Here is a 22,247-nt window from a genome sequence, read left to right as displayed (position 1 = left end):
GTTCATTGTGTCTATTATTATTACATAATGAGCAAATCAAATCAAATTTGGCCAAGGGATCAAAAGAATTGTAGGTCTTGATTTGTCCTTGCCCTTTGGGGCCATATGGTTTATTTATTTGATCCTTTAGTTTTGGTGTGTCATTCTTACGAGCCATGCAATGTCTAGCTTGATGACCAAAATTTTTACAATGGAAACAATGCCCAAAAACTATAGTTTTGTACCTGTTGTAATAGCCATGATTTGAATCAACATTCTCCCTTAGAGTTACTCCCGCTTCATTCTTTGGATTTGAGATGGGCCTTTGATGAAATAATGTTTTGTATCTTTTGTAACATCCATGATTCGAATCAACATTCTTCCTTTGAGTTACTCTCTCTTCATTCTTTGGATCTAGGATGAGCCTTTGATGAAATAATATTTCTTCTTTTGGGTTGCTAGAAAGTAGTCATCAACATAGCTTTTCCCATTATTCTTAGTACTTGATGACTCCTTTAAAACCTATTCGAGATTTTTCATGTTGAGGTTTTTGATTATTTAGGATAGTGTCAAGTATTTGATAGCTTTTCCAACCCTTTTTAATTTTCTCCAATTCCTTCCTCAGAGATACTATTTCAGCTTCACGTTCTTCGCAAGATTCTTCTTTTTCTTTTAGCTTATTTTTCAAGAGATCTTCCCTTCTTTTTGTTTTGTCGTTTTCTACCTTGAGAGAAATGATTTTATTTCATAATTTCTCATTTTCTTCAGTGGCACTTATTAACAATTCATCTACATTTCCATCTAGCCCTGAGTCATCATCATTTGTGAATGCCATGAATAATACTTCTTGGCTTCTAGCTTGGTCATTTTCTTCATATGATTCTTCATTACCTCCTTTACAGTGAGGGAACTGGTTAGTTGATTTCTTTTTTATGACTACAAATTCATGTTCATCAGACTCATCTTGCTTAGAGAGGAAATTCTTCTTATTGAACCCTTTCTTTTTGTATACCATCCTTTTAGAATTTTCTTCATCATCACTGTCATGCTTATGAGGACATTTTGTAGCATAATGACCTATTTTTCCACATTTGAAACAAATAAGAGGGTATTTACCTTTTAGCTTAGATCCTTTCTTCAGCCTTCGTACAAATTGTGCTAATTCGAATTCAACATCAGAGTCATCACTACTAACATTCCTTTCTTTCCCCTTTTTTTATTTTGAGGCCTTGAATGCTGCATCTCTGGAACTTGGGCAACCTTTTCTCATCTCATAGGCAATGAGGATTCCATGGAGTTCATCAATCTTGAGAGTATCTAGATCCTTCATTTCTTCTATGGCACTTACTTTGGAGTCAAATCTATCTGGGAGAGATCTTAAGACCTTTTGAACAATGGTGCTTTCTTTAATGTTTTCTTCCAATCCTTTAAGATAGTTGACCACTTCAGCTACTCAAAGAAAGTATGATGCAATATCTTCTTCATCATTCATTTTCATACTTTCAAATTGCCTTCTATGAGTTTGAATCTTTTCCTTCTTGACTTTGGAGTCCCCGTCATATAAGCCAATTAGCTTATCCCATACTTCTTTGGCAAAGTTACAATTCATGAATTTTGTAAATTCAGAATCAGTGGTTCCACTAATGATGGAGTTTAAGGCTTTTGCATTTGCAATGTAGACTTTCCTCTCATCTTGATCTGTTGGAAGAGTGGAAGGAGCTATGTACTCATTTAATATCGAATGCCAAACTTCAGGTCCAAGGGACATTAAGTAGTAGGACATTCTCTTTTTCCAGAAACCAAAATTTGTGCCATCGAAGAGAGGAGGTCTTCTTGACACTTCTTGATTTCTCATCATGACTAAGAATCCTTCTTCAAGCTGTTAGGATGATATGAAGAGGGGGGATGAATCAGTATTTCTTTTCAATTATTATTTGTATCAGTGAAAAACATTTATATTTGGAACACAGAAATAGATAACAGGAATATATGCTTTTATTAATGTGATCTTTGCAATAAATCAAGTACAATATATATATATATATATATATATATATATATATATATATATATATATATATATATATATATATATATATATATATATATCTATATATATACTATATATACATATATATATATATACATATATATACATATATATATACACACACATATAGATATATATGTATATATGTATATATGTATGGTTTCAATCAGTTGCCAAGCACCAACTTGGTCTCTTTGTGAGGCTCCAACCTCCAAAGCACCAACTCCCAGGAGACCAATCCTTTCAGTTCTGAGGCACCAACCTCAAGGGCTCCAACCCTCTATTGTAACTTTCTGGATCTATTTGGCTATAATTCTTTTCTCCCAACCCTGTTGGACCTATGACTTACTTCTATCCTCCTGTTCCTTCCACTTCTGCCAGAACTTCGACTTCCTTTTCTTCTTACAGTTTGCCAGCTTTACAAAATTTTCCTTTTTCTCTATTTTATATGCTTGATACCACTAACCTTTGGCTTCCTCCTTGCTCGCTTGAGCTTTAGCTTCCTCAATGCTCACTTGATCTTTTAGCTTCCTCTGCGCTCACTCTTCGGCTTCCTCTGTCTCTTCTAATTCATCAATACTCATAGGACACTCAAATAAACTTAAGCCCGCATTGATAAACTTTCGGGTCCGCTTTTTCCCAAGCCTTATCGCTTCAGTCTCCACTGTAAATATTACCATCCCATCCAATGGTTGATATTACACCTGACCAACAAAGTTGCTTGGTGATCTTGCGCCGTAGATCAAAACCGCATTTGATCCAACGCTCGACAATGATATTAGGTGAGCTACATGCACGATGATTACCTGCCTGATAAAGCAGTTTCATCTCTCCTTCGACATGCGACATGTCAATTACTTAATGGAATAAAATAACTCCCTCCTATTACCACTTAATGCTTATTCTCAACCCGATAAACCATTTCCACTTATAAACCCGCCTTTCTCTTTGACTAACGCCCGAGCTATTTAGCACCCAATGACCGTAGATCTTCTACCGTTGACGGCTGCAACGGCTCCTCCGATTTCCTCATCCACTAATACTTAAATTAATCTTCATCGTTCATTTCTTTGACTTTACATTGTGTGACTTAATCCTCGCCACTCATTACAAACAATCTCGTTTGTTGATCTCCAAGATCCAACAGTTCCTATGCGTTCAATCTTCATCTGTCTCCTCACTTTGACTTTGATTCATTTCTTCAGTGTTTTTCCTGTGGTTTTGGGTTTTCTTCAGGGATTCGGCCTTTCACTTTTCCACTGCTCAACTCTCTCTGAGCCTGCCTTCTGCGAATTCATACATCATTGATTCTCTCTGAGCTTCAATCTGATTATTCAACCAAATTCAGAGACCCATTATGATTCATCTCTCTCTTCTTCTCCTCTCTGTGTTTCACCGAATTCTTCCTGCACACATCTAATGACCTCTTTGCTTCAAATGACCTCTTCCTCTTACGCTTTGGCTTCATGATGGCTTCCGATAACCTATTTCCGATGAACTCTTCCAATATGATTCTCTTGATAGCTTATGTGACTTCGGATATTCTCTGCTCTGATATTCTGCAACACTCCTCTGATGTGTTCCTCTTCTAATGGCTTCCCTGATGGATTTGCTCCTTGGCTTCTTGCTCTTGTTTCTTCATGGATCCACTCTGCTTGGCATCACATCATTGTGTACTCATCCAGAATATTGCCATATTGACATCAATGACAATCTAGGTCAATAATTCAAGGGAAACCTTTTTCCTTGGAACCCCAAGTTCTATGAGCTAATAGTGAGAAATGTCCTAAAAACTAAGGAATATATATTATATTCATCTCACACTACTTAGTCTCCTTCACCCAAGAAAAGCTATTGGAATTTTAATTTAGGATTTGGGTAGTCATTTTGGCAACATCTGCCTACTCCTTTTGGTCTCCCCTCCATGAGGAAAAATCCTTCAATATTTATAAGCATTGAGTGGAGTGACACCTCACCCCTTTCATGCAAAAATAACCTATTTTTAATTTATAATAAATCATATTATTCACCAACCTCCCTTGAGGTGGAAAACCTCTCAATTTTTCATAATTATTTAATTATATAATATTCATCACTCCATGTGCCCTTTCTAGATAACTTTCTATTATTGATTTTTCCAAAATAGCTAATTAATATTTTGTATTAAAATTAATTTTTATTTTAAATGACCCTCTAAAGTGAGTAAATTGGAGTTAATTCAACTCAAAGTTTAACTTAGGTTAATTCACCTAGTTGATGTAAGCCCTTAAGTGGTGTTTTTTTAGTTAGGGAATAGGGATTTTACACCCCTATTGTGCATCTCTCCTAAATTGGTAGGACTTTGCATCCTAGTAGAATCAAGACTCCACGATTTGATCTATTGCAAGGATGTAAACTCCACACCTTGATCTTTCAGAAAGTTAGGACTCTGCACTTGAATTTTTTCCATATGTTCTCATATATGCTTCTTTGAAGCTTCATGCTTTGCCTCAAGGTACCCATTGCGAGCTCATACACATCTAATGATCTGTTGGCAAGGTCTTGTTTCCCTAGACCTGTATGCATCATAACCTTGTATATTAAACACATCAATTAAAATTCATAATGAATTAATTTAATAACATTTTACCTAACTATATACATGACCTACACAATCATTTATTCTTTGAGCATCCTTCTCAACAAGTAACTAAGTTCCCTGCCAAATCCTACTAAATACATGGTTAAGCATACATAATAATGTAATTAATTGATCATCAAAATGATCATGGTCAATTAACTACTCCACATAGTAGCTTTTGTTCATGTGTCACACTAATATACCATCATTCATGACATGCACTAAACTCAAAATAAGGATGCCAAAGGAGAAATATCAATAATATGCACTTAACCAAAATCAGCCTTATACACACAACCATAGATATTATCATAAGCATGTAGTAACCATGTGACCCAAACCCGGTCTATAGCCTACAAGCATATACCTAATTCTGACATATATAATCTGTATACACTCCATCAAAATCACCCTCTCCAAGTGTCGCCAAAACTAACTAACTAAGAAGGGACACTACAATCCTCCTAATATTGATGTGTGTGGACACTGGATTACCATGAGAAATAAATCTTTCATCATAACCTCCAGGTGGGTAAATATTGTTGTACATTTCAAATCCAATATTCATGCAATGTTGATCTAGTGTAGTCCCACTATTCAAGAGATGATTGATACTAATGTTTGTTTTTTCATATGTAACCAATGTTTATGTTAAGGCACAGGAGCGAAAATCCCTTGTTCATTATTTAATACAATTATTTTGGGATCAACCACTACCACATGATTAGCCATTTTGTCGACATATTCATTAAGTTGTCGAAGAATGTGGAAAAGGGGGCATATTCAAATTTTTCTAGCTACAATTCTACTCTTCTTACCTGAGATGGGAATGAAGGATCTCACGTTGATATCATCTTAGAGATCATCCTTATTACAATCATTAAGTCCCCAAGGATTATCACCCTTCTTATTCCTTTATTTTTAGTGATATCCAAGCCTTTCCATAATGCTAAAAATTATGCTTTATTGTTTCTTGTTGTGCTTAACCCCTAAGAAAATCTATTATTTTCGTGTTCATCAGGGAAAAAGATCATCTCTCCTGCTCCTACCACCCCTGGGTTTCCTTTTGAAGCACCATCAAATAATAGCATGGCAGAAGACAAGATATTTTTCCAAGATTGAAACTCATCTATTCCCAATCTCAAACATTGGATTTTGACAACATTCAACTGACAATTAAATTTGACAACATGATATCGAGGGAAAATTATGTCTATCTAACTCCCCCTCCATAATAGATAGTTCTTTGATATCATAAGCCTTAAGTCCTCTTGCTGAAATAGAATCAGAAACCAAGGACAAAGGTTTAGAAACCTAGTGAAGAATAGAAGGAGATTCATCATTAAAAATCATTATGTTTCTTTCTAACCAAATTGACCATCACATAAATTTTGGAAAGGACACCTAGGCTCATCTAGCTAAGGAATATTGAATCTTATCATTAGGACCAGTGTTGATTAGAAATTTGAACATCCCCTGCAAGATTGAGGGGATGGAAGAGATGGAATGCACTTTTTCAAAGGCCAATTTCCAAACCAATAACAAGAAAGAACAATCATGGAATAAATGAAAAATGGATTCTTCTTTACATTTACATAATATGCACATTGAAGTACCGTGAATGTTCCTGTGCCTGATCTTTTCCATGGTGAGGATTTTCTCATGGATCAACATCTAACAAAAATAACTTCGGGATGGAGTATATATGCCAAACAATTTTCCAAATCTTCAAGGAGAGGGGTACAGAAGCTTGCATAACAGAAACCTATATCCTTCTTTGAAAAAATAATATAGGGATTTGCTTCAGTGCCAAGTTCGATTATCCATTAAACCACCGTTAGTTGGAGCTAGGACCTTTAAATAGGAGACCATGGAGTCCCACTGACTAAGAAGATGTGTTGGAAGGCCACAACATTCCCATCCTTGCCACACACTAGAATCATCCCAAATAGATATATATTTTAATCTCATGATACTATTGTTTTACATCCATTTTATGAGGTATTTAGCTCAAACTGGCCATTTCTCAGGTTTCCTAGAAGATAATTAGTTTTTCATAAGTTAATTCTAGCTTTGTTCCTTACATGCCAACCCAAATTTTTAGTTATTAAGGGGATTGTTGCCTTACAAAGCTTCTAAATCTTGGAACCATTTCCTATCCACTGGGATTTTCTAGCTCTAAGCAGTCAAGCCTTATGAAATTATTTCTTTAAAAAAAGTATCCTTCCACCATTCCTTGGAGTCTGAGATCAATTTCCAAATAATTTTAGCCCCCAAAGCCAGATTCATAAATATAGGATCTTTTATATGCAACCCCCCACATTCTCTTGGAAGGAAAACTATGTTCCAGTTGACTAGATGAATTTTCCTATCATTATTTTTTCCCCCTTTCCATAAAAACTTTTTGAGCATGATGCTAATTCGACAAAGGAAGCTTTTTAGAGAAAGAAGCCCTAAACACAAATATATCGGGAGGGCTAGCAGAAATGACTTGATTAATATTGTTTTTCTAGCTATGTTAAGCGAGAAAGCTCTCTAACTTCCTATTTTCTTCTTGAATTTTTGAACTATCTCCTCCTAGTATTCCTTGAAAGGAAGCCATAAGAAAATTGGGACTCCCAAATATTTGAAATAATTATATCTAAGTTGAACCAGGAAATTCAAAGCTGAAGTTATTTAATGCATAGTTGAGTCAAAACAATTCCAACCATATAATGACTTTTTTGTTGAAAATGCAGCAACAAAAGTCTTAATTTTTATTTTTTCCTTAATCAAATTGAGGAAATTCGAAATTCCACATCAGAAGACGACTTGGAAGAGTTAACTAAGGTAACATAACTCTTGTCACTCAGTTAAGAACACTCAATTTGATTTAATGGGTTGAAGGTCAGTTTGCTTGAGTTGATTTCTAAAAAATAGGAGTCTAGCTCAGTTAATTTGAGTTAGGGGCATGAAGTTCAATTGTGTGCAGTGGGTTCCTAAATTATAGGAGCCTAGGTTGAGTTAATTTCAGTTGTAGCAATTTAATTCAGTTAAATTGAGTTATGGTTAATTAAATAGTTCTAATTGTTGGAGGAACTAGTGGAAGGTCAAGTTGTGGAAGTGGAACTTCAACCACACTCAATGATCATCTAGATAACTAATCAATCAACCTAAATTAGCTCATGCATGCAAAGAATTCGAGTTACCCAATTGAGATGGAGTTTCCAAGGCAATGTATATTTAATTACATACTAGATTAATTGTATAGATATTGTATTGGTTTAGGTGATCAACCCAGAGGAATTGTGCAAGAAAATAGGGGGGAATCCCTAAAGAATAGGAGCAAATTTCCCAAAGGAAATAGTGCAAGGAATTAGGAGCTTGGAGGCCTTGAAAATTGGCTAAGTGTTGGCTAGAACCATTCAGTTAGGTAGAGGGATAGACTATACACTTGTAAGTTGTGCTCAAGCTTGAGCAAGCATATGTATTTCATTTGAATTCTTTAATTAATGCAATACATATAGGAAGGGGTTTTGAGAAGTTGCTTTCCCCTAGATAAATCTTTGTGGATGTGTGATGTTTCCTTTTGCATGTCTATGTTTCTTGTTCTAGATCGTGAATTAACTTCCACAGCTCAATACAGTAGCTTCAAGTCTTGTGATTTAGTAAATTTCATGAGCAGTATTGAATCTACACATTAATTTCTACATGGTATAAAAGCTGCAATCACTATAGAGCATATATTTCGAAGTTTCCATTGCAGGAGGTCTAAATTTGAAGATCAATGTTGCACGTTTTCTTCAAGATTGAGAAGATGGATTTCAATGGACTCGAGATAGAGTATGCCTTGGAAGGCACCTCAATTTTTTTTGCATGGAAGGACCACATGGAGGTAGTATTGGATGACAATGGGATGTTAGAATACATCAAGACAAATGTAACAAAACTCCAAGTATTTGATTCCTATAATCTTGCTTAGTGGAAGAAAGATGTAGCTAGAGATAGGAGGATCATTTTAGAGGGTGTGAGAGACCACAAAGTCTTGAAATTACATGGGAAAGAGACTCCCTTCCTATGTGGAAGACCTTCAATGAGATATTCATAAATAGAAATGAAGCCAGGAAACTTGATGTGATGAACAAATTGAGGATTGAAGACAAAGGGTATGAGGTAGTCTTCAAAGATGGGAAGGCATACCTCAAGCACCTTTCTTCATGTCAAATCAAGCAATTTGGTGTCATGATCGAGGGCCTCTACACATTAGAGGAATATGCATGCACAACCTTGATGAGAAAGGTAGGGATTATAGATGTTGTGGTTGAGAGGGAGTGTAGGTTTTAACCACGTACAAAAATTACCTGCATACGAATTCTAAAACACATAAAATAAACAATGTGAGAGCATAACACATATACACAGAGATTTTCCCCTGGATCACAAAACTGGGACTACTAGCTTGATTTTTCATTATGTTCCTTTCAATGTTATAATACATATTTATACAAGCTTAAGCATCCAATACCATGGACCGAAAACCATCGCATCCAATACCATGGACCGAAAACCATCGCGTCCAATACCATGGACCGAAAACCATCGCGTCCAAAAAACATGTGTGAAAATCATGCACAAAACCATAGGTGGGTCCGCCCAACCTAACATAGGGTCCAAAACCAAAATTTTCTAGGGTGCTACCCCGAACCCCATAAAGTGGGGTTACAGGTACACCTCAAAGCCCCTGTGACCCCCCCCCCCCCCACTACACAATCGGCGCAACGGGGGGGGCTCCACCCCCCCCCCCCCCCCCCTCTAACTCCCTGGTTAACTACGTGGGCTAGTCGTGGAAATAATATAACACAACCCAACGTTATCCCACTTGTTGTTTTCTTTCCATAGGGGGCCACAAGAGAGCTTAGTCATTTTTCTAGCCCTGAAATGCCCATTGTCTCTCTACACCAAGAGAACTTCTCAAAGCTCACAGATTTTGTCAATGCATTTGTAGTATTCTTCAAAGTGTCCACCTTTACCAGCAACACATTTTTGTCTTCTATCATATCCCTCACAAAGTGATACTGAACATCAATGTGCTTTGTCTTTGAACGATATGCGGGGTTCTTTGCCAAGAAAATTGCAGTTTGGCTGTCACAGTCTATCCTTATAGCTCCCTATACTAACCCCATACTTGAACACAATCTCTGCAACCAAACTACTTCCTTGCTTGTATGAGTGGCTGCGATGTATTCTGCCTCTATAGTTGATAGTGCCACTACAGATTGTTTCTTACTCATCCAACTAACTACACCTCCAAATAGGTTAAACACATACCAACTTATAGATCTTCTCTGATCCAGATCTCCAGCCCAGTCTGCATCAACAAAGCCACGAATATCCAACATTTTGTCCATTGTTGATCTTCCTTGGTAACACAAACCATAATCACTAGTGCCATGCAAATACTTGAAAACCCGCTTCACTATTGTCCAGTGCTCCTTCCCTAGTTTTGACATAAACCTGCTCAATACTCCCATTGCATGTGCAATGTCTGGTCTAGTACAGACCATTGCATACATCAAGCTACCGTCTGCACTTGCATATGGAACACGGGACATGTCCTCTTCCTCTTCTTATGTCTTGGGAAAATATTCAACAGATAACCTTACACCTACACGAATAGGAACCTTCACCGGTTTAGTATCCTACATATTAAACCTCTGCAGTATTGTCTCGACATACTTCCTTTGGTTTAACCAGAGCTTCCTCTTTGCTCGATCTCTTTTAATTTCCATGCCCAAAATATAGTTTGTAGCACCAAGATCTTTCATGTCAAATTTGCAGGACAATTGGGTCTTCAAATCCTGGATAATTTCTTTGTCATTTCCGACTAGCAACATATCATCCACATACAAGACCAGATAAATAACATGGTCGCCAATTAATTTAAAATATACACAATGATCTGCTTTACTTCTCGTGAAGCCAAGTCCCCGTATAAATGTATAAAATTTCTGATACCACATACTTGGTGACTATTTTAACCCATACAGAGACTTCTTTAACTTGCATACCAGTGCTTTCTTACCCTTCACCACAAAGCCTTCAGGTTACTTCATGTATATTTCCTCTTCTAGATTCCCGTGAAGAAATGTTGCCTTTCCATCCATCTATTCTACCTCAAAATCAAAAGCAGCAGCAACAGATAAAAGTAACCTAATGGAAGTTACCTTGGCAACAGGAGAAAAAATATCACCAAAATCAATTCCCGGCACCTAGGAATAACCTTTTGCTACCAACCGATCTTTGTATTTCTCACTTTTCCTTATGCATTTGTCTTCTTTTTGAACACCCATTTGCTGCCAATGGGTTTCCTTCAATCTGGAAACTCCACCAGATCCCAAGCCTCATTTTTGTGCAAAGATGCCATTTCATCAACCATGGCCTCTTTCCAAAGTTTTCCATCCTTTGAATCCACTGCTTCCTTCACAATTCTGGGATCATCATTAGTAACAGACAAAGCAAAATTTGAATATAAAGCAGATGGACTATACCGTTTTGGCTTCCTTCTTTCTCGAACTGATATTCTCATAACCGGAGTTTGTGGCTCTTCATCTTCTGATTCCTCCTCTGTGTAGAGTCTGATTCTTCCTCCTTTAGGTCAAACTCTATCTTCTCAGGTTCCTTTGGTTGGACTTCATGTTTAATATCATCTTTCACCTCTCTGAACACCACATCTCGGCTATAAACAACCTTCCTTGTTACTGGGTTCCAAAGCTTATAACCCTTTAACCATCCTTATACCCAATAAAGATACACTTTTCAGATTTACTATCCAACTTGGTTCGTTTCTCCTTTGGAACATGTACATATGCATCACATCCAAATACCCTTAGATGTGAAAGAGAGGGTTTCTTACCAGTCCATACTCTTGTGGAGTCTTATCCTCCAATGCTAATGAAGGTGACCTGTTGACCAGGTAACATGCAGTATCCACCGCCTCTTCCCATAATTCATGTCCTAACCCGGCACCACTAAGCATGCTTCTTGCCCTTTCCATCAATGTTTTATTCATTCTTTCTGCAACTCCATTTTGCTGAGGTGTATATAGAGTAGTCTTTTGTCGTTCTATACCACACTTCCTATAGAATTCTTCAAATTCCTTGCTGCAAAACTCTCCACCATTATTTGTCCTCAACACCTTTATCTTATTCTCTATCTGATTTTCCACGAGAGCCTTAAATTCTTTAAACCTGTCAAAGGCTTCAGATTTCTTATTAAGGAAATAGATCCATGTATTCCTTGAGAAGTCATCTATAAATGATACATAGTACACAGACTTACCCAGTGATGGAACCTTCACAGGTCCAAACACATCACTGTGCACAAGCTCTAAAATATGTTTCGCCCTCTTAATACCAGAGGGGAAAATCACTCGATTTTGCTTCCTATATACATAATTTTCACATAAATAAAAAATCCAGAGAGCTATTACTCATACCTTCTACCATACCTTTACCATGAAGCATTTGAAGGCCCTTCTCTCCAATATGTCCAAGCCTTTGATGCCACAACATGGTCTTCTCTCCAGAGACCGCTAGATTTTCTACTCCACTTTTAGGAACCACAGAATTATTGCTCCCGTCAATAACAGTGCTACCTTGCAGCTTGTACAAAGTTCCAATTCGAACTCCCCGCATCAATACCAGTGCTCCCCAAACCATTTTGTAGGTATCCTTCTCGAACACTATTTTTACACCGACATGATCCAACTTGCTTACAGAAATCAGATTTTTGGCCAATGAAGGAATATGCAGAACACCCAAAAGTGTTCTAACGCTTCCACCTTGCAACTTCAACTTTACTATTTTGCGACCAATGATTCTAGCCTTCCTATCATCCCCTAAGAAGACATCACCACCATTTTATTTCTCATACTCACAGAACCACTCTCTATGGGGAGTGAAGTGAAGGGATGCACCTGAGTCAATCAACCATGCCTCATGATCTACATGTGTACTTGAAGAAGCCAAGAACACATCCCCACCTTCATCTGAGGAAGTTTTTGCCTCTGCAGGAGGAGCATCATCAGATCCCTTTCCTTTATCAGGAGCTTTAGATTTATAGTCCCTTTTGTAGCGCCCTTCCTTTCCGCATTTCCATCACACCACCTTTACAGGTTTTCCTGAAGATTTAAATCTCCCACTCGATGACTTATTTTTGTTTCTAGTCTGGGACCATCCTCTTACAGACAAGGCATCACCATTCTGGCTCTCCATATTTTTCTGTCTCATATCCTCCGTCAACAAGGATGAGACTATTTCATCAAACTGCAAGGCGGTTGCATTGCTACCTATTAGAATAACCAGACTATTCCAGGAATCTGGTAGAGAACACAACAAACTAATGCACTTATCTTCATCTGAAATTTTAATATCAACAGATGCTTACTGACTTACCACAGTATTAAATGCGCTCAGATGCTTTGTCACCAAGTCTCCATCTTTCATCCTCAGTTTATACAGCTTTTTCCGCAGGAACAGTTTATTCACCAGAGACTTAGATTGGTACAAAGTCCCTAACTTGTCCCAAAGCCTTTGTTGTAGCTTCCCCTGATACATTCAACAATACTAAATCTAAGACACACAATCGTATTGTGCCCTTTTCCTTCCGATCCAACTTCTTCCATTCTTCATCGGACACTCCCGCTGGTTTAGTACTCAGATCTACTGTGATCCACTGATCTTTATACACCAACAGATCCTCCATCTTGAGTTTCCACAACTCAAAACTCTAACCATTAAATTTCTTGATCTCTAACTTTCCACTGCTTGCCATCTTCTTTCACCACCAGAATCAATCTCGCAGATCTCCCACTAAACAGGATCTACTACAAGCCCGGGCGAAACCCCTCAACAACAAAGGTGTCCCCTTGAAGCCAAATTTTCTTTGATACCAAATGTAGGTTTTAACCCCATACAGAAATTACCTACATATGAATTCTAAAACACATAAAATAAACAATTCGAGAGCATAACACATAAAACACATATACATAAAGATTTTCCCCTAGATCCCAAAACCAAGACTACCAGATTGATTTTTCATTATGTTCCTTTCAATGTTATAATACATATTTATACATGCCGAAGAATCCAATACCATGGACTGAAAACCATCATGTCTAATACCATGGACCAAAAACCATCGCATCTAATACCATGGACCGAAAACCATCGCGTCCAAAAAACATGTGCGAAAATCATGCACAAAACCATAGGTGGGTCCGCCCAACCTAACATAGGGTCCAAAACCAAAATTTTCCGGGGCGCTACCCTGGACCCCATAAAGTGGGGTTACGAGTACGCCTCAAACCCCCTGTGACCCCCCCCCCCCCCCCCGCTACATAATTGGTGCAACAAAAGGGGGCTCCACCCCCCCTCTAACCCCCTGGTTAACTACATGGGCTAGTCGTGGAGAGAATATAACACAACCAAACAAGGAGCATGATTTAGCTCTCAAGAGGGAGCCCTAGTCAGTTGGCAATTGGGATGACCAGGAGGATGCTGATGAAGAGGACTAGCCAGATACCTCCAATAGGAGGAGATTTCGAGCTACAGATTCATAGGGAGCACGTGCATCCATACCTCTAGGTGTGAGGTTGGGCGATGTAAATCCCTAGTCCAAGAGTTGCAGAAATTTGGCCAGGGTCCATTTAGGAATTCTCCTCATGGATCATTACCTTGCTACGAGGGCCCACGATATTGAGTAGCAGGAGGATCAATGGCATTCAGATACTAAGGAGTGCATAGGAGTGTTGAAATCAGAGCATGAGGCAGAGTATTAGAGTCAAAAACTACACTGTTTTCCCAATAGGCAGTTGCAAACACAGTTGATTCAATATTTTTTGGATGCTTCTCAATTGTAGATGTTGCATTTGCAGCATCAACAGTGAGAGGTGTTGCTTGCAATACATTCTTCAGGTGTGGGATAAGGGTGGTTGATAATCCCTTTCTTGCCAAGAGGGAGCATTGAAAATGCAGCAAGAAAATTCTCAAATTTAATTTTTTCCTTAATCAACTTGAGGAAATTCGAAATTCCACATCAGTAGACAAACTGGAGGAGTTAAGAACACTCAATTCAAGTTAATGAGTTGAAGTTCAGTATGCTTGAGTTGATTCCCAAAAAATAGGAGTCTAGCTCAGTTAATTCAAGTTAGGGGCATGAAGATTAGTTGTGTGCAGTGGGCTCCTAAATTTTAGGAGCTTAGGTTGAGTTAATTTCAGTTGTAGCAATCTAATTCAGTTAAATTGAGTTATGGCTAGTTAAACTAGTTTTAACTGTTGGAGGAACTAGTAGAAAGTCAAGTTGTGGAAGTGGAATTTCAACCACACTCAGTGATCTTCCAAATAACTAATAAATCAACCTAATTATCTCGTGCATGTAGAGAATTAGAGTTACCTAGTTGAGATGGATTTTCCAAGGTAATGTGCAATTAATTATACACTAGATTGAGTGTATAATTATTGTATTGGTTAGGTGATAAACCCAGAGGAATTACACAAGAAAATAGGGGTAAATTCCCAAAGAATAGGAGCCAATTTCCCAAAGGAAACAACACAAGGAATTAGGAGCTTGGAGGGCTTGAAAATTGGCTAAGTGTTGGCCAAAGTCAGTCAGGAAGAGGGATAGACTATACATTTGCAGGTTGTGCTCAAGCTTGAGCAAGCATGTGTATTTCATCTCAGTTCTTTGAATAGTGCAATACAAATAGGAAGGGGTTTTAAGTAGTTACTTTTCCCTAGATAAATCTCTATGTATGTGTGATGTTTCCTTATGCATGTTTATGTTTCTTGTTCTAGATGGTAAATTAACTTCTATAGATTAGTAGAGTAGCTTCAAGTCTTATGATTTAGTAAATTTCATGAGCAATATTGAATTTACACATTAACTTCTACATTTTTCTTTTTTTTGCCAGGCCTTTTGATATATCTAAATAATCATCAAGAATCCCTTTGAAGTGCTTCACTATAATTTTTTGACGCACTTCCCAAAAGAATCATGTCATCAACAAATTGAGAATGATTGATATCTTTGACATCTCTGGTAATGTTTAGTCCTGAAAAGAATCGACTAAGTCTAGCTTTTTCTAAATTTCTACTTCAACTCTCTGCCACTAAGATATACAAGAGAGGAGAGAGCAGAAAACCCTAATGCAAACCTATATATGGTTTAAAGAAGGGATTTGGTATACAATTGATCAAGGGGGTGATCCATGGGGACCCAATACAATATTTAATCCAAAGAATAAATTTCTTGCAAAATCCTAGTTTCTCCAAAATAATATGAGAAGAGTGCCTTACATGATCAAAAGCATTAGCCATGTCCAACATTACTACAAAACCCAGTTCACCCCTCTTCCTGCTCAAATGGATATACACTTGCACAAAAATAATGTTATCCATAATATGTCTATGCTAAAGAAAAGAACCTTGATTTTCAGAGATCAATCTCGACAACGACTTCTTCAATCTGCCTGCAATGATTTTTTATAAGATCTTGTACAAGGAATTGAATAATGAAATCGGGTGAAAACGAGAAAAAATAGATCAATGGTTTCTTTGGGAATCAAAGTGAGTAAAGTTGAATTGATTCCCCATCCAACCTGGGCCTTTGCATTTCAACCAATTGAGCATTCTGATCAGATCCTTTTTATTCAATGACCAAAAGGCCCTATAGAAGCTAATAGGAATTCCATTAGGATTAGGGGCTTTGTCGCAATCCATAGACCAAATTGCTTCAATCACTTTGTCTTCCTCAATTTCCTTCATGAGTTGATGGTTCTCCACATCCAATATCTCCCAAAGGAAATAAGTCAAAAATTCTTTAGCTTTGCAAAAATTCAATTCACTACCTAAAGATACAAGGCCTGGAATTACGAGAAGGCTTCAACTTTAATTTAAGAGAAGGAGGAGATTGTTTCTTTACCCTCTGGAGTGATCTCCCTCACACTATTCCTTAATTCCCTTGCTTTTGTCTACTTGTGAAAGAATGATGTGTTTTGATCCCCTGCCTTCAACCTTGTACTTCTGGATTTAAGCCTCTAGTACTCCTCTTATTTTCAGTTTTCCTGAAAGATCTATTTATTAAGGCTCTTCTCCCTCTCTAAATGCAAACCCTCAACTTCATTATTTTACATAATGGATAAATGGTGTTGCAAATCTTTGAGTAAGTCATTTCTCTTTTTCCTTAATGGGACACACACTTCATTTGCCCAAGTTCTTAGCACTTGCTTAACTGACTTTATTTTTTACTCCAAAACATAGGTTAGGGATTCGCAAACCGAGGCATTCCAGGCTTATTTTATGATGTTTGTAACATCATTCTCCTTCAACCACCCAGAGTTAAACCTAAAAGGAATAGGGACCAGTTCCTCCATTACTTCTAGAACCGTCAAAATTGGACGGTGGTTCAAGTCACTCAGAGCCAAAATAAGGGAGAAGGGATCCAATCCTTGAAGAACCCATGGGCTATGGATTAAAAATTGGTCGAGACGAGCCACTATATACCAAGGACTGCTTCTCCTATTCGACCATGTGAACTTCCCTTTCCTATGATTGATATCAATCGAGTCCCATTCTATTAATAAATCTTCCATCCTTTCTTTGAAAGGGTCATGCACAAAATTTCCACCCCTTTTCTCTAATGCAAAAGGTGTAGTGTTATAGTTGCCTCCAATAATGGAACTTTGATTCCACTGGTCATTTTTTAGTGAGACGATTTTTTCCTAAAATTCTATATCCCCCCCTATAGGGACAAAGCGTAAACATTCACTACTTTTAACCTTTCTCTGGAGTCATTTCTTTCTAAAATAAGGGCTATCCAATTCACATTCTTTTGACAATAAATTAGGGGAAAATGAAGTTTATTCCAAAAAATATCTAAGCCTTTGGATGCTCTCTGAGAGCTATGCGTGCCTCCATCTTTGAGTTTCCAAAATAATTTAGCCACACTCATTAGTTTTTCTTCTTCTAACTTAGTCTCTTGGAGAAAAAGAATCGAAGGCTTCTCTAATTTAACTAAACCTTTAACTGGGAGGGCTTTAAAGGGACCTCCCAAACCCCTTAAATCCATGAAACAAGATTCATCATTTCTTAGGAGGAAAATGTGGTTTAGAACCTCCTTATGTTGTTCCTATTGATCTCTTGTTCCCTATGGACTTCAGCATATCTGAGATTTGTGGTTGGTTCCCCAATTTTTTATTATATTATGCTTCATTCTCCCTAATCTCCTTTTCGATTCCTTACCCTTTTCTTGGTGGTGTTCTCATTTTCCTTATTGCTTGCTTCATCAAACCCGCCAACCATTGAATTCACTTTTCTCATTATAATTTTCCTTGGTCCTCGCTGGGAAGCACTCAATCCTTTGGGAGGAGATTCTGACTGAGCTACTTGATAAAGTACTAGACCGCCTTCAAAAAAGGAAGATTCAGGAACTAAGGAGGACACAATTTCTCTAGGGGATGCATCCTTCAAGGATTCATGAATTTCCCCTTCTTCTAGGGATTCAATTTGCTTACTACCAGGACAGGAGAAGGCTAAGAATCTTGAGCATGCTCTTCCAACTGAGTTACCTTTGGCAACTACAAAAACCTGAAAGGGTTCGTGGAAGAGGAGGGAATGATATTACTTCGTTGTGCATTACTTTTTTTAGTTGGCATGTTTCTCCTCTTTCCCCCTTTCTTTTGTGCTTTCCATTGCTCCGCTTATGGGTCCACAACTACCTCACTTATATTTTCTTGGGATTCTTGGAGTCTTGAGTGAAATGCCCATATTCATGGAAATTTAGCACTCAGAGGGAAGCTATTCATAATTCAGAGTTTGACAATGTTTCCAGACTCCCATTCAAAGAAATATTTCTGCTAGTAACCCCTTCTCCAAGTCTACTTCAACATAAATTTTAGCACATGCAAACTAACCGCCCTTAGGCTCAGGTCTGTTGATGTATTTACCGACTCCATTACCAATGGCTCTAAGACAATCATCGCTCCCACAAGAAGGGGGAAGATGAGGAAGTTTCACCCAGACTGGAACAACATTGGAATATCCTCCGTTGGGTCAAAATCTAATGTCCATTGTTCAAATATACCCCCCTATTCCCAAAGAAATGTGGACCATTTCTAAAAATTACTTCTTTATCTTACTTAAACTCAAAGAGAAAGGCAAAGGATCCATTTGCACATTCATAAATACCCAAGTTTCCTTTCATCTTAGGTTTCCATTTTTTTCTTAGACCACATCTCCATGGATTTTTGTGATGGCCACATCCTTGTAAATTTTCCCACCAGTGCTTTGTTGGAGAAAACTAGAGTGGAGCGACAAAATACAAAGGGCATCACCATTAATGGAATTTCTTCCACTCTTTTCACAAATTTAGAAGGGTTGTCCTTAGAGTGTTGTTTTTAGGGAAGAGATGTGATTAGGTCTGAGAAGGTTGTTGTGTCATCCAACGGAAGGGGACGAACCCCTTCTGGGCAGGCCATGGTGAAAATGCAAGTAGATGATGACTAGGGTTTCTAGGGTTGCAGACGAAAGTGGAACCCGAAGGGAATTTGCATTGTCTTATTGAAAACGTGTTAAACTTTATTCTAAATTTCAATAATAATAAAAATTGTTGACTTGACCCATAGAGGATTTGAACTTTGAATCTCATAATTTATATAATACTTTGTAACGCGATCACCAATTAAATTATTCCTATGAATCTTTTTCTTTAATTTTAAATTTTAATTATTCATATCACTTTTTATGTTGTTTTAAAAGATTAAAAATAACATACCTATCAAACTATGTGTGAAATCACCATCATATGTGCCAAATTACTTTTGCATCAATAATTAAAACCAAGTATACAAAAATAACATTTATCATTCATCACTTGATTAAGAGGTGCATCAATAATTAAAACCAACTATGAAAAATAACATTTATACTTACTAATAAAGAAAATGTAATCCTCTTATACCAAACTGAACTCGCTGCGTTTTGGTTCTCTACTATAAGGAAATATCCTTGAAAATGCTATTAATCCAAGGCCTTATTAAGACTTTTGTTATGCTTCATAATATAAGAACATACAAAAATTGTCATTTCATGCCTAGTTTCAAATTTCCAAAACTTTGACACATTTAATTTGACATAACTTGTAGCATTTAGTACTATTTTCATAGATAAATTTTAAGGGAAAACAAAATCTAAAAATGGTTTGGCTACTCCTAAATTCTTGTTTCTTTGAACCACTAGAGGAGTCGTTATTTCCACCCTATGATCCGGGCCCTTCCAACAGTGACAATGAATCTCAGGAGGCGTATGAAGTTCGGGACCTTAGAGCAAAGTATTTCACTGCAATTTTCTCATAATGAAGATCATGCATTTTAATGTGAAGTGGTTGATATCGTCCCAAACCAAATGATTTCTCATTAATATCATCCAATCCAAATACCATGTATTAGTTCTTTTACAAGGAAACTATGGTAGAGAAGGAGAAGGCACGTAACTTATTATTGAAAATATGTCCCAATTGGGAAGTCTGTGCCACAATCACTTTTGGCATCCCAGGTGGACTTGCTATTATGTGTAACATGCAACCATTTGCACATTTTGAACATATATGCCCCCTATAACTTTTGAAAATAATTTTTGGATAAGATTGATGCTAGTGGAATATTAAACATCCATTCCCTCATAGTTGTAGGGGATTTGAATTTAAGAGGGAATTTGAATTTAACAATGGAAAATGAGGAATGTTGGGGCTAGAGAGCTAAGGTGGACCCATTTATAGATTATTTTAAATATTAATTCAATCAAAAAAATGTTAAGGGACACTGCCCCATTCCCGATCCGATCTACCCTACATGGAGGATTCATGAATGGGTGTTCTGGTGTAGAAGGAATTGCGAAAAGACTTAGATTCCTAGTCCATTTCTTTTTGTATGAGAGATTGAAAAACTAGAGTCTACTTCCTTCTTCTCAGAAATATCTGACCATGACGTAATTCTTCTAGAATGGAGTGATGAGCATGATATGAACACGCTGCCTTTCAGATTTATTCACCCTTGGACACAACTCGTAATGAAAAACATCAATAGACAGATGGGGAAGGCCAATTTTAAATTAAATAGGTTGAATTTGGAGGTTCAAGCATATACCAGTGAGCGTAAGAAGGAACTTTGGAAGTAGTTATCTGCTATCGAGAAGGAAATCGTTACACATTTGGACCCCTAAACTCTGATTTTTTTTTAGAACAGACTAAGAGGGTCATCTTGGATCTAGTGAACAAGAAAAATAAAATCCTCAAATTTCAATAGGAGTGCAGAATTAAGAGTAGATTGGATTATATCCAAGGAGGCAATGAGAACACTTGATTTTTTCATAGAGTAGCATCTAAAAGGAAGAGTGCTAACACTATCTGGCACATTCTAAATGAGGCGGGTAGGGTTGTCAGTTCATTGAAGGATATTAATAAAGAGGCATTCCAATACTTCAATAGTATTGGTGATAAAATGGAGATGACAAACATGTTTTTGGACATGATGAATGATGAGGATATTGAGTAGATGAGAAAGACTATATCCACGGATGAGCTCCTCTAGACTATGAAAGAGAGGGTGAAGGAAAAGAGCCCAAGGTTAAATGGATGGTCAATGGAGCTATTCCTCTTCTTATATGATTTAATGGGCTATGATCTGCTACATATTGTGGAAGAATCTTGTCGCACAAGCCATATATCAGGTGCTATCAATGCAACCTTCATTACTGTCATTCCTAAAAGGTTAAAATTTTCATAATTTTTTATTATAGACCCATCTCTTTGTAACTATGTTTATAAGATGATATCTAAACTTGTATCCAAAAGAGTCAAGAAGATCTTGTCTTTGCATATCACTTAGGAACAATTTGGATTCCTTCATAATAGAAAAATCTAGGATGCAGTGCCTATCACACAAGAATGCATTCATTCAATCAAATCCCACAATCTGAAATCTTTTTTGATGAAAATTGACCTCATAAGAACATGACAGGGTAGAATAGGAATTTCTCAGACTGATTCTACATAAAATAGGCTTTCCATACAAACATATTAAATGGATCATGGCACGTGTATCAACAACAAACATGGTAGTATTAATCAATGGTTTGCCAACAAATTTATTCAAGATCTCTAGAGGATTACAACAAGGGTGCGCCCTTTCACCTCTTCTATTTATACTGGTCATTGATGCCCTCAACGGATGACTTAGAGCAGCAAAAGAGTCAATTAGAATGAATTGTTGTAAGGTCACCAGAAATACGTCATCGACACAGCTAATATTCATAGATGATGTCCTCTATTAGGAGAAGGAAATATATCGAAATGGCAGGACTTCTACCAGATTATTTCAAAATTCAATAATGACTCTAACCTCTTCATTAACAAAGAAAATTCAGAAATTATCTCAGATGAGGAGAATTCAGAGGTAGTTCAACATATTTCTTCTTTTTTAAGGATAAAAGTTAGGTCTATGTTTGGTGGATTTAAGTACTTGGGCTTCCATTTGAAGCCAGAAAATTATGAAAAATAGGACTA

This window comes from Pinus tabuliformis, chromosome 7 (genome assembly GCF_031772625.1).
Source record: "Pinus tabuliformis cultivar Carrire ecotype Pingquan chromosome 7, CPIR1, whole genome shotgun sequence".
NCBI lineage: Eukaryota > Viridiplantae > Streptophyta > Pinopsida > Pinales > Pinaceae > Pinus > Pinus tabuliformis.
The sequence above is the reverse complement of the archived record's forward strand: the minus strand, read 5'-3'. Positions refer to the sequence as shown.